This window comes from Platichthys flesus, chromosome 12 (genome assembly GCF_949316205.1).
Source record: "Platichthys flesus chromosome 12, fPlaFle2.1, whole genome shotgun sequence".
In the NCBI taxonomy this organism is placed as follows: domain Eukaryota; kingdom Metazoa; phylum Chordata; class Actinopteri; order Pleuronectiformes; family Pleuronectidae; genus Platichthys; species Platichthys flesus.
The window spans coordinates 7,799,165-7,813,697 of NC_084956.1; the positions used below are offsets into that span (position 1 = coordinate 7,799,165).

The 14,533-nt window shown below is 41.6% G+C and overlaps 2 pseudogenes; both read left to right on the forward strand.

The window, feature by feature from the left end:
• The first annotated feature begins 5,514 nt into the window (after positions 1–5,514).
• On the forward strand, positions 5,515–9,588 carry LOC133966558 (indoleamine 2,3-dioxygenase 2-like; annotated as a pseudogene).
• Positions 9,589–10,802: 1,214 nt separating this feature from the next.
• On the forward strand, positions 10,803–12,620 carry LOC133966560 (indoleamine 2,3-dioxygenase 2-like; annotated as a pseudogene).
• The last annotated feature ends 1,913 nt before the right edge of the window (positions 12,621–14,533 follow it).

A 14,533-nucleotide genomic window follows, 5' to 3' on the forward strand; every position in this document is an offset into this window, starting at 1 on the left:
ATGTGGATGTGGGAGAGGAGGGAAAACAAACTGGGGGATGTCAGACAGGGAGTGAAAAACCCAGAAAGAAAATAAAGGAATGACAGCATGTGGGATTTGTGACTGAAGCACTGTACAATGATGCTCAGTTTCAAATCCCTGCTGCTATGGCCCCTCTCTGAAGAATAACACTGCACAGCTGCTGTCCTGATCTCAAGTCTCTCTTACCAATATATCCCCTTCTCCCCTTGCAGAGTAAATTTACTGTCCCCCTGCGCCCCCTGTGTGTGATGACTTGGTAAGTGGTCTTGAAATTAATCCGAGCACCACAGTTTCCACTCCCGCCCCCTGCTCCTCTCCCCGTCCTGCTGGTTTCTCCTGCCGACTTGGATGGTTAAACGGTTTGCAGGTTTGCTGGCAGTGGCAGTAAAGCATGCTGACAATGGGGAGCAGGACCTGAGGGCTCGCACCATAGTGGCGGGGAGGCATGGGCACTGCTAATGTTGCTGCTGTGATTCAGGCATTTGACCGAGCGGCTCGATGTGGGTTTAAACTCCCGATCCGATCAGATCCCAGTGAAATAACTCAGCACAAGCGGCCACAAATCAGACCCTATAAAGCCGTCACATGTAGGAAACCCATTTACCCCTCAGAAAAACCTCCAGCAGGTCTTCTGCTTTCGCTCACAGTAGTAGTGAAAGAGAGTACATTCTTGTAGGTTCAGGAGCGGCTCATTCAGTCATCAAGAACCCTATGTTTGACACAACTCTCAAGAGGAGCGGATGATTTGTTAGATCTGTGGGGGCTTCAGGAAACACTGTGGTGGAGAAATTCACGACTCCCTTATTATTTAGTGATAGTGTCACAGGGAGCTTCAAGAGTTCATTTTTGCTATCTCCTCATTTTGTCCAATTAATATGATGGGAATAGATGTAATGTGTCCCTTAGGCATTTCTCTCGTTTTCATCAACAGGAGTCGTAGTGGTCTTGATCCACCGCAGATTTACACATGCATTAAGTATAATGCTGATTCATTATAATATGCATGTGAGTGGAAGCTCTGTTCTTCTGTTGTCACATCCATCAAGGGAAGGATTCAGGTTTTGAAGAGGTTCAGAGTAAATTCTAGAGAAAGTAGTGTAAGAGAGACGTAAACGTTGCATGTTCTGCAATGAACACACTGTAATTTTACCCAAATTAAAAAAATAAGTCTCACTCTCAGTTCCTCCACATATATTCAGAGGCTGCTTCCTTTTTCGACGGTCCTTGTTCACACCCACATGTCCTGCTGTCAGAGCACAGAAATGATAAATGGCAAGATTTGGGACCTCGGATAAGAAATGTGTCAATGCTGACATTTGGGAAAACACATAACATCCTGTTGTTCAGTATATTCTATTTTTAAAAGTGTATAGAAGATGATTTACTTTGGATGTTCACACACTCAGGACTGATCGACTGGTACCAGACACACATACAGACGTCAAATATACACACACGCATATTAACATGATACAAACAACATTTACAGTGACCATTTACAATCAGGCACTAAAGGAAGGGCTTAAGCTCATTGAAGATAACACCTGGAAGTGCACTTTTCAATATGATGATGAGGTAATGATTTGTTCTCGGACTAAAGAACAATGTGAAAAGGAATCTGTGGCTCTTCTAAAACCGAGGGCCACAAGGCAAGTCTGAAAAAAAAGAACAAGTTTAATCTGTATGGCCATGTGATCATAGCGGTGATCAGAGCTGTCAGGGAGAGTGGACCCCGAGGACCTAGGGCAATTTAAGGAAATGTAAAATATTCCTGAACCTGTTACAAAGAAAAAGTCGTTACATTCCTGGGAATGTGCCCGTATTGCAGATCATTTATTTCTAACTATGCTTTCCTTGAGGCGCCAGCTCAGAGCAGTCCCACACGGGCGAGGCTTAAGAGCACATGAGGTCAAATGGACTGATGACACAGAGAAAGCTCTCACTGACTTAGAGCTGACCTTACAATCGACCCTGACCTCTGGTCTCCCTAACCCTGACCGACCTTTCACACAGGCAGTTGATGAGAAGGGAGGGGGGACTACATGACATCAGTGCTACTCCAAGAACATGGTGGCTAACAGAGACCTGTGGCATATTTCTCAGTAAACCTTGATCCTGTTGCTGCAGTCCTGCCTACTTGTCTTAGAGCTGTAGCAGCTGCAGAGGAGACTGTAATGGCCTCCTGACCTTTAGTGGGATACTCCCCACTCACTCTGCTGGTCCCACATGCTATGTCTAGGATTTTGTTGAAAAAAAAAGACATCTCATTTGTCTGCTGCACGCTGGCTTCGTTATCGTGCGATTCTTTTGGAATTGCCGAACATCACCGTGAAAGGTTGTGGAGCAGTGGAGAGAGAAAATAAACACTAAACAACAAAGTGGCTAAACGCTGTCAGGAAACTGGATTGTCAAGGACTGAGGCTCTCTCTTGTTCTCATGCATATGAGAATGAGAGTCAGACCGAAATATGGAGTCCATTTGAGATTCTGTTCGGACGTCCAGCAAATTGATGTATTTGATGTTTTATTGTAGTTGTGCATTCTCTTATATGTTGTCATAAATGACAAAAAGGGTGAAAGTGTAGTGGAAAATAACTAAGTGTGGTGGAGAACTATTTTGTAGTAAACCCGTATTATACATGTGTCTCAAACAGTGGAAGTATAACAAGCTGTCCGGGAGAAACAGAGGATGAGAAAGTGAAAATAATGTCAACAAAATCAATGATGAAGTCAATTTTTGGAGTGTACATAAAACGTTTGTTGTTCAGTTTCTCATATGAGCTGAAGTACAATGGAATCAGATATAATAAACAATAATTACATAATAAATACACATTTGCTATCTGTGATATCTTGTGAAAAGCACAGTCATCAAAAGTGTCATTTAAAACGAATACTGTCTGAGTTTAGCAGCCTGATAGCAGCAGGAAAGAGACATTTTGAGTATCAGTTAGTTCTCCTCTGAGGTTCATGATAACGGCGGCCTGAAGGCATCACCATGATCCCATGAGACAAAACATGAAGACGTTGGCTGATTTTATTCTTTGCCTTCTTCTTCACCTTCTTCTTCACCTTCTACTTCACCTTATTCTCGCATAACTCCAATTATTTTGGAGCAAACCTTGATGAAGCTATACATGCCGTTTTGGGCTTTATTGGATAATCCATTGAACCAACAGATAAAAGAAAAAGTTGAAAGACCTTCGATCAATGAATAATAAAAGTTACTTGAAATCCGCTGTCTGACATTCAACAAGTTCAGCTTCCTCGTCAAATGGACTCTCTGTTGTCCACGTTGGACAATAGACTCAGTGTTATTATCAAAGTTAAGTTGATGATTAAACAATCTGGACGTCTTCTCTGTGCATGAGACTAGCTTCATATTCAGTGAATGAATTGTGTCTGAAGTGATTAATCATTTCCTTGGTTTTTGATGCATTGAGGTCGAGGTTATTATCATCACACTATTTAACAAACTCCGGGGTAATGCAGGACCATCATCAGACTGAACCCTGAAGTAGAGATAAGAGGACAGTGTCTAAGAAAACATCCTAACAAACCTGCTCTCCTGAGAAGTCCTGCAGCTGTCAGTGTATAAACAACACACAACCCTGAAGTGAACCTGTGTTTGATCTAGCGACAAATCTGGCGACTTTCCACCACGTTGGCAATCTCTGTTTTCGTGAATTCATGTTCACTGATTTGTAAATGAAGTCACGTGTGCCTTTTTTAAGTCCCTAATTCTCTAGAAACATCCGTTTTCTCTAGAGGGGTCATCTCGCCTGAACTTTTGGCTTCACTGCAGTCACACAAGGAAAACTTGAACCAATGCTAGATCTGTTTTTAATAATATATATATATATATATATATACAATATAGCATGTAAATAATATGTCTTTGTTCGTGGAAAAAGGCAAGAGGCAATTACAAAATTTCGAAAGACAAAGCTTGTCTGTGATACTCGGATCATTAATCAAATATTTAAGTAAAACAATACTTTGGTTTTTTGCAGCTCACATGATTTTGATTAGTAAACACAGTATTCTGCGGGAGGAAATTGAAACTGTGTCATCGTCCCATTTGAATTACTGACACGATCCGTTTGCACTGGAATCACAGCCTCTGTTGTTTAGCTTTGGATAAGATATGACAGCGTGTCAGGCACCTTCCTCAAAGTAACAGCCTCTGTTGTCAACACAACAACACCAAGAAAAAACAATAGAATACATTCAGGTTTGATTTTATGGTTTTTGAAGCGCTCCTTCCTCAGATAATGAGCTGGAAGAGGGTTTCTGACTCTTTAAGCTATTTGGGTTAAGTTTGCAAAATGTTGTCTCAATCTGGTCCTTTAACGACAGCCCTGCACCTCGCTGTGTACTCTGTTGATGGCGAATAGATGAATATTACAAATGGCTTGAATATATGTAAACAAAGCTGGAGTGTCATACAGGTTGCGCAGAGTCGCGGCAGTTGCTCGCTCTAAATTTAGTTGTATTGTCAGAGTCTTTGATCAGCAGTGCTGCTGATGGAGGCCGGTGAGGGTCAGAGTGTATTTCTTGTTGCAGAAATGTAAATATAAGCTTTGCATGAGCAGAAGACACGACTGGGTGAAACAGCACTAAGGGCGCTCTCACACCTTCAGTGTTTGGGCTGCAGACGTTTCAGTGGAGTCCAAAGCAAAATAACAGGTGTGAAAGGGGCCTTGAACTTCGATTTGGACAAATACATCGACATTTAGTTCAACAAAAAAAATTGGCCTCAGCCACAATCTATCCGAGACATGGTTAAAATGTTTTTTTTTTGGATGGCTAACTTTTGGACCAACGGCACGATGTTCAAACAGCATTAAGCAACAGAAGAGTTCAAATATTTGTAGTGGATAAATTAACTCTCCTTCCCCCACCATGGAACCTGTCTGGATTGGTTCAGAGGGACAGCCCTAAGTCCTCCTATATAAGATATGTGTTTTCGACTGTTCTGCATCATCACTCTGAGATCCTTGTGGTTTCCCTGTGTTGATCCTTTCTGCAGAAAGCCCCTTATTCAATACACGTAGATCATTTTGTTGTTTCCAGCTTCTTATATCTCCAGATATCCGTCACATACTTTTTTCTTTACCAGTGTTGAAAAAACAGAAACATCCTCAACATATAGTTTGCTATTTCCCCAATGCCTAGGGAGTCTTCTTAATGCAGCAGTTGGGTTGAGACATGTTTATAGCCTCAGGGATCTTTTGGTATATATCTCAAAACCTGAATAACACCGTGGTGGAATCATTGAACATGATCTGTCTCTGGGTTGTTTCTGTGAATGTGTGACATGACAGTATTATTACTTCCCTGTTTGTGGGCGTCAGATGTTGTTTTCAGCTTCTTGTATTAAGGCAAAGGTAGTAAAAGCACGTTCACATCAAGTTGAGCAATTCAGATCTGGGTGGCAGACACAGTCTGAGTTTATCTTCTCATCACTGCAGCGGAGCACAGGGCAGAACATATGGCGACTATCAACACCGAAGCACTTCAGGCAGACTTTGATGCATTTTAAATTTCTGAGGAGCTTGGATTTATCCTCAAGGAGCCACTGGTAAGTTTCATTGTCATCTCTTCTCTTCTCATAAAAACTCTTTGTTTTTTTACCATACAGTAATCAAAGCAGATCTGAAACAGGACGGCAGAATGTCATGACAATAACACTTTAAATACTGCACAAACAGAGACATGTTTGTTTACCAGCAAGGATGCAGATTGGTCTATCTGGGGTGAAAATGATAATCATGCTTGTTTTTGAGTCAGGTTATAGACAGTTATTGATCTGCTGAAAGCCTGTGTCTTCAGGTTTCTATTGAGCCATTCACATGACTGGACCTTCTCTGTGGTCAGCAGAATGAGAGTTCCGTATATACCCATGTTGTCAAATTTTCGATAAAGAAACTCAGAACGAAGGACTAAACTGCATATATTTGAATTTTGAAATTTAATACACTTTCATCAACCTGTGAGAATGATAAATAATCAACTCTGGCATTTACTTTTCTAATTTTGAACTAAAAAATCAAACAGTGGGATGAAGCACAGCCCACTCTCCTGTTTACATAGTGATTTCCCATCAGGGCCTCCCTCATTTTCTACCCGACTCATTTTCTCAGCTTTCTTCTGCCTTCTCATTTAAATTGGTGTCTCTCTCTGATGGATAGCACCAGTCATTCCCTGACATGCAGGTCAGGCAACACAGCAAACATGAGCTGATGATGGTACTTATTACATTCTACACGGAAAAAAAATCAGTCAATCAATGAACAATTCATATGACTCTTTATCATCTAGACAAACCTTCCAGACTATTATCGGCTGTGGCTGGACCTGGCAAATAACCTCACACCTCTGATAGAGTCACGTAAACCACGGGACCTGGTTCATGAGGTGAGAATGAACAAAGCTTTGATGGTGTTTGTTGCTCTCGAACATGGAATCTTAAAAGTATGTGTGCCCAGATGCCGGTGTTGAGTCCCCATGTCTTGAGCAGCCACAGGGAGCTCAGGCTGGCTCAGCTGGTGCTGGGGTTCCTCACCATGGGATACGTATGGCAGAATGGACGACATGCACCTGCTCAGGTAAAAAACTGCCGAGCACTGGAAGGTGGGATGGCTGAAATTGTTTTATTATAATTAATGTTAAAAGCAAGGTGACACATTAAGTCTGCAGTACCTGCTGCTCTGGGAGGCTGTACTTTACAACAGCAATGATTCAAGCTAAATTCCTGAGGAAATGTAATTTTTTGTGAATATTTGGTCATAAACCAAAGTTTTGGAGAAATACAAATGTGGAACTGATGATGGTGATTTCTTTAAACCATTGAGTGTGTGTAAAGATGGATTTCTCAAGGGCCTCCCAACGTCCAGAAATGAAGCTATAATATCCCAGTTACGGGTGCTGTCATCAGCTGTCCATCATGAAGCTTCACCAGAAAAACAAACACTTTAACAAACAGTGTGATGAGAATTACAAATGGAAGGTCAGAAACCATCATTTAACATGGAGGAGGTTGGGTTTATGATCTATGCTGCAGCCAGGCCCTTTGATTTCACTTTTAGGGAGCCATTAACTCATCCATGTTTATGTACAGTCCACAGAAAGCTACTATTTTACCTGGAGACCAACATGTTCGGAAACCTCATGATTGAAAGCATTGTTTTGCTTGGTTGACAGATTCTCCCTAAAGCACTGGCCTGTCCCTACTGGGAGGTGTCTCGCAGACTTGGACTTCCACCCATCTTAACTTATGCAGATTCAGTTTTAGCCAATTGGAAATTGAAGGACCCCAAAGGGTGAGCACTGTTTTTTGCTTTTGCTGCCTTATTAGTGTCTTTACTTGATGCACGAGGCCAAACCCGCTCCTTTATCATGGCAGAAACCTCAGCATTAAACTGCAGGGTCTGTATTTCAGTCACGTAGAGATAAGAACAGTCTCCGCTGATGCTACTGTTTCTTTCATTTTCATTTTAGGGCAATGGAAATTGGGTGAGTAGAAGGAAAATAAAACTTGGTCCCTCACGTGATTTTCAGAGTGTGATGATGATGTGGTGCTCATGCATTTTCCAAAACAGGAACATGGATTTGATAGTTTCCCTACCCGGTGAAGAGAGTTGCAGGGGATTTTTCATAGTATCGTTATTTGTCGAGATGGCCGCTATTTCAGGCATAATGGTTCGAACTGGCTGCTGTTACTGCTCCTCTTTCACATCAACTGTTTCTGAACCACAGACAGATCTGCCTATTTCTTACTGATGATTTTCAACATCCAGGGGGCGCTGATGGTGATGCACGCAATGAAAACGTCTGACCTCAGTGGCGTACAGAAGGGTCTCATCAAAGTTTCTCAGTCTTTGAGGAAGATGAAGGAAACTTTCAAGCTCATGCACAGTAAGTTTAAATCAAAGCCCACTCTGAATTTAATAAATTTGCATTGTGCAACGTACATTGAAGCAATGAAATTCAAGGTAATCACAATAGGTGGATTTGTGCTCTTTCTAGATCACGTAGATCCGACTGCGTTTCATGGAAAATTGAGAATTTTTTTCACAGGGTGTGTTTCAGTCTCATTACCACGTTCTGCATACTGCAGTTATTAATGCTTTCAATATTTATCTCATCTTATCAAAAACTTTTTGGAGTTTCAGGGTTAGACAGTGTTACTGCCCAATTCAATACGATTAAATTAAATGGTGACTGATTATTCAAATGTAAAGAAAAAAAAACAAAAAAAATACACAACATGCCTCCATACTGCTGCTCTTGTGTGAACGAAGTGTTTTTAAGTCCAGAGATTCAAATTTTTCTCGATACGGCAATATTTACACCGTGTTTTAAGCCTAAATGTCCGCCACCACAAGTAGCTATGCTAATCGAAGTAGCGATGCTACCACGGCACCTCGAGCGAGAGCTAATGTTCAGTGTGTGTGTGCGAACATGAACATGGCTCCAGAGGAGAATAACAGAGGTAATTTAGGCAAACAATGTGATCTTAATGACGGCGTTTGGGCATTTACATTTTTTTGCCGTTGTTTTTTACATTTGAAGAAGTGGTCGTTCATTTACTTAAAATGTATATGATTTGGCTGAAACACTGTTTACCCCTGAAACTCCCAAAATGTTTTGTGGAGACAAACACTTCACCCACCCCTCCATCTGCAAAGGGGTGAGTGGATAATGAGTGAATTTTCATTTTTAACTATCCCTTTAATACGCCATGCTTATTGTTTTGAACTCTTTTAGGTGGGGAGACAACCCAATGCTTCCAACAGGGCTGTTGTATGAAGGTGTGAGCAATGAGCCAATTTCGTTATCAGGCGGCAGTGCAGCCCAGAGTTCAGCCATTCAGTGTTTCGATGCTTTGCTGTGCGTCCGGCATGAAGATGAGACAGGTAATGAAGTATTTCCCTCGACCTCTGACCCCCGTCCGCTGCTTCTCATGAATGCATCACTCTGTTTGTGCAGTCACTTGATTGCTCTGACAGATATTGTTTCGAGGAGGAGCTGTAGTTTTCTCTTTTCTGTTCCCTTCACTGATCCAGGAGCCTACCTGACACGCATGAGGGATAACATGCCTCCTGCCCACCGTCAGCTGATAGAGACTCTCTCTGCTCTTCCATCTCTGCGGGACTTGATCTCCTCCTGCTCCAGCCCTGATCTCTGCCAGGCCTTCAACACCTGTGTGTCAGCGCTGGTGGATTTGAGGAGCTACCACCTCAACACTGTGACCAAGTACGTCGTCATGCCTGCTAACCAGGCCAGAGCCGTGAGCTGCCCGCTCGGAGGCGTGGCTTCTCTCAAAGGGACCGGCGGATCCGACCTCATGGTCTTCCTCAAGAGTGCTCGTAACAATACACAAAAATCACTGATCTTAGAGACTTCACCTGCGTCAAAAGAAACCGAAATGTCACATATTACCTCAGCGAAGATGATGTCTTCACCTCTGTCTGTGCTGTGGTATGTTTGTTTGTTTGTAAGCAAGATGATGCAAAACCTACAGGGCACTTTTACCAGGAAACCTGCTGGAAAGATGCAGTAGAGGTCACAGAATATCCTGTTCAACTGTGTTGCTGATCCAGATCGGTGGGGGGGGGGGTCCGGGAATTTCTCTGTAGTGCTTCCTTTAACATTGGGACACAATCTTGGTTTCTATCATGTCATTTGGTGCCGATCAAAATAAAAGCAAGATTATAGTTTGACTAATTGTTTTAAGATATTCAATCAAAATGACTGAAAAGTGAATTATTGAACCACTATCTCAAACAAATCGTCAAACTTTTTAATGTTCTTTTTATTTGGCGGGATTGGGCTTCCATACTTTTTACTACCAATGTAATCACATCTAAACAATCTACACAAACTAAAATGGCATCATCTTATTTGGAAAGTGATGAGATTCGACACAAGATAATTAAACATTGATGTAAGTCTATTTGTGTATTTATTCTATTGATGGGAGTTTTCTTGGTATTTGGACTGAGCTCATAATGATGTTTATTGCAAGGAAGCCCAGCCCCGGTCAAAATAATACATTTCACTGGGCGTCTAAATATACTCACTGGGTGTTGACTGATGTGTCTCAGCCCGTATTATACATGTGTTCCAAACAGTGCAAGCATAACAAGGTGCCAGGGAGAAACAGACAATGGGAATGTGGAAATAAATGTCACCAGAAATCAAAACTGTCATTTGTCTCATTTCATGCTGAAGTGAATTTGGGGGTGTACATAATACGTCTGTTGTTCTGTTTCTCATATGAGCTGAAGTACAAAGGAATCAGATTTAGATGCTGTCGCAGGACAAGACAATAGATTTTGGAGACAATTCTACACCTTCCCTCTGAATAATGAGTGTTTCCAGCTCCGCTTCCACCAGAGCAGAACAAGTGTATTAAGAGCTTCTGTGGGATCTGTATATGTGTTTGCATAAGACTCAACCTAAAGCATCAGGTGGTAAAGGGAGAACACGTGAACCTTACGCATGGAGTACTTGGCCCTTTTTATTAAATTAACCTTCATAAGTGGAGCTGAGAGAGAATTAGCATCAATAAAAGGTGCTTTGGTAAACACAAAGTGCAAATACAATGTTTGTCTCGACAATCGAAATCCTACTAGGTCTTGAAAAACATTGGAGATGCTCTTGTGACAATAGATCTAAAGACTCATCTTACTTTACATATGAAAAGAGACGTGTCTGTTTAAACCTGCATGTGTCTTTTACATTAGCGAGGTTGTTATGCGATATATTCACAACATGGCAGTGCAGAGAATGAGAGTTTTTGACAGCAACAAACACGGCTACGATGGATGAGGTCCTGATATTGTTCCTTTTAGGGTAAGAGACAGAAATTGCCACTTTGCAAACATTGTTGGCTAAACATCCCACTTTTGACTTTTAAAGGTTCTTCCATTGTTTCAATTTCTTGTTCATGTTTTTTCAGATTAATTTTCTGACACCTTTTTACTCCTTAGGAGGTCAATTCATTGGCAGTTTACAGAGTTGACGATCACACAAACAAATAGAGTTCTGTGAGGGCATCAAGATAAACATTAAGGAGGTAAAATAAAGAGCAGTAAAAAATGTTCCCAATAAATAGACATTCGTTATATCATTTAAAAGCACAGTCATCAAAGATGTAATTTAAAATGACTACTGTCTGAGTTTAGTAGCCTGATAGCAGAAGGACTGAGATATTTTGAGTATTGGTTCTCCTCTGAGGTACAAAACAGGAACATGGATTTGATAGTTTCTTTTTACATTACATGTCATTTAGCTGACGCTTTTGTCCAAAGCGACTTACATTTTAGAACACTCAGCATTTATGAGGGGCCATTTTAGGGGTTCAGTATCTTGTAAAGGACACTTAGGCATGCATATTGGAAAGAGTGGGATTCGAACCAGCAACCTTCTTGTTGCAGAACAACCGCTCTATCCCCTAGGCCACGCTCTCACCGGTTTACCTGGTGAAGAGAGTTGCAGGGGATTTTGCATTGTGTCGTTATTTGTCGAGATGGCAACTAGTTCAGGCATAATGGTTCGTACTGGGTGCTGTTACTGCTCCTCTTTCACATCAACTGTTTCTGAATGACAGACTGATGCTGCCTATTGTGTGTCCGTTTGATTGTCTGTGTTTGTTTGCTCTTGTTCTCTTACTGATGATTTTCAACCTCCAGGGGGCGCTGATGGTGAAAACCTCTGACCTCAGTGGTGTGCAGAAGGGTCTCATCAAAGTAACTCAGTCTGGAAGATGAAGGAAACTTTCAGACTCATGCACAATAAGTTTAAATCAAACCGAGCCCAGTCTGAATTTAAAGATTTTCATGCTGTGATGTATATTAAAACAATGGAATTCAAGGTAATTAGAAGAAGTGGATTTCTGCTCTTTTTACATCACGTAGATCCGACTGCCTTTCATGGAAAATTTAGAATTTTCCTCTCAGGGTGAGTTTCAGTCTCCGTACGACGTTCTGCATACTGCAGTTATTATGCTTTTGATATTTATTTCATCTGGTGCAGATTTATCTCACAATGCATCATAATTATCTGCCCCTCTTACCGTTCTGTTGAACTTTTCATCCTCGCTGCACAAGGCAGCGTGGGAAATGTTAGCACACGCCTCGATTTGCAACTGTTAAACAGGAAGCTAATACGACATGCTTATGGTTTTGAACTCTATTAGGTGGGGAGACAACCCGATGCTTCCAACAGGGCTGTTGTATGAAGGTGTGAGCAATGAGCCAATTTCGTTATCAGGCGACAGTGCCGCCCAGAGTTCAGCCATTCAGTGTTTCAATGCTTTGCTGTGCGTCCGGCATGAAGATGAGACAGGTAATGATGTATTTCCCTCAACCTCTGCAGGACTTGATCTCCTCCTGCTCCAGCCCTGATCTCTGCCAGTCCTACAACACCTGTGTGTCAGCGCTGGTGGATTTACGGAGCTACCACCTCAACACTGTGACCAAGTACGTCGTCATGCCTGCTGACCAGGCCCATGAGCGCCGGCTTTTTGAGATTTATGACATTTACACCTGTTTTCCCAGGGGAATAACTAATGGATCTTCATTCAAATAAATCATAGTTTCTACATGATTTGGTGCTGATATGACATCACGCTGTGACGTCACAGTGAGGGTGGTCTAACAGACCTGACACTGGGAACCAGTCAGAAACTGCTTTTCAGCCTAGATTTGAATTAGTGGAACTTTTGACAGGATAGTCTGACTCTGAATTTGTAGAAAGTTCATTGTTGACCCACTATCTCAAACAAAGAGTAAAACTTTTTAATGTACTTTTTTCTAGGATTGAGCTTCTACACATTTGAATACTTATAAAAATAAAATATATGATATTCAAACATTTTAAACGATCATGCTGCAGAGGGGAATTTTATATTTATATAAAGGCATCACACTATTTGTATAAACCTTGATTATAATCTCTTATTATAAGGTATGGTGATTTACTATGGAATGTAAATGTATTGATATTTCAAAGTATGTAATATATTTTGTTACAAACTACAGGATTTTTGTGAACTGCATGTGATCAATAAACTGATTTGTGTGTGGAAATAAAGTGAAACCGAACATTGGAACTCATATGTCCTTAAGAGTAAGAAGACAATGATAGAGGAGGAAGGTAAATACAGAGAGAACTGTGGTCCTGGGGGGGAAATAGAGGAAGGAAGTGGTGCAGGAGTGAAATGATGCTGTTCGGATGAATGACAGAGAGACAGACACAGTGGGAGTTCTCAGGGGAGACGGCTGAACGGACAGACGTGGGATCAGGTCGCTCAGTTTGATCGACTGCAGCCCCCGCCCACCTCCCAGTCGTCACTTGGAGGATGAGAAGTAATCACATTAGAAGAGAGGAGAGAACAGAGCTGCACCGCACTGCCACTGCTGCTGCCGCTGATCCCCGGTCATGGTCCAGCTCTGCTCCAATAAAGCACAAAAGATGTTCAACGTGGACGGCTTGACACCGGCCTGACACCGGCTAAAAGCAGCTCTGGCTGTGGCGACACTTCACAATGCTTCTAGCCATCAGTGGACACAGGAGAACAGCAAATCACCTTCAGTTGAAAATGTTTTAATGATGTAGAAACAGTAGAAAAATGCATAATATTGCACATAACCGCGAAATTGCACTTTCTCAAGGTACAGATCTTTGCATGGAAATGACCTGAATAATGTCGCCTACTGTTTGATCTAAGAATGGGAGGCCGGCGTGTGTGTTCCTGACATGAAACAGTGATGTCGCTGTCATGAACTCCAAGAATCCAGTAAATAACAGCGAGCAAGTTCAGTGTCATTGCTACATCCTTTGTTGTTTTGAGTTTTTGAATCAAAGCTGTTGGCTACATGTTTTCTCTGGTGTATACGATTGCTACCGTGGATCCTCTAGCACTGTGTATAGCCCTTCTACTCGCGCAAGTTCAGTGCACGGGTGTTTGTGTGTGGGGTGGGCAGACAGATGTGTGGTGTTCCTGTTCTCGGTGGCGAAGGAAAAGAAAAAGAAGAGAAAGTTATTTAATTTTACAAGATGGGACTCGCAAGATAAATCAATACAACAGCACTTTGAATGTTAAATAAAATGCCAACTGGATGAAGGAGATAAATGGACCTGAAATAGATTCAGTTCCAGAGCGTTGCTGTGACACAGTAAATGACTGAGAGGCAAACTCTTAATGGACTCTTGGAGAAATGTTAAAATAGCCTTTACTTTTTATAGATCAAACTTTCTAAAAAAAAAAGAAAATGGAAAAAAAAACATCATTTACATTATCATAGAAAATACTCTGCCTTAGAAGTAGTCAAAACATTAGACTGTATATGCTGCTTTAAAAACTCTGTAACCCAGAAGACATTTTCAACAAGACATTTGCCTGTTTCAAGAGGAGGGGCCTAAACACACATATACACACACACACACACACACACACACACACACTAACAAATATGTGTGTTTTCAATGTCATCTTCAAC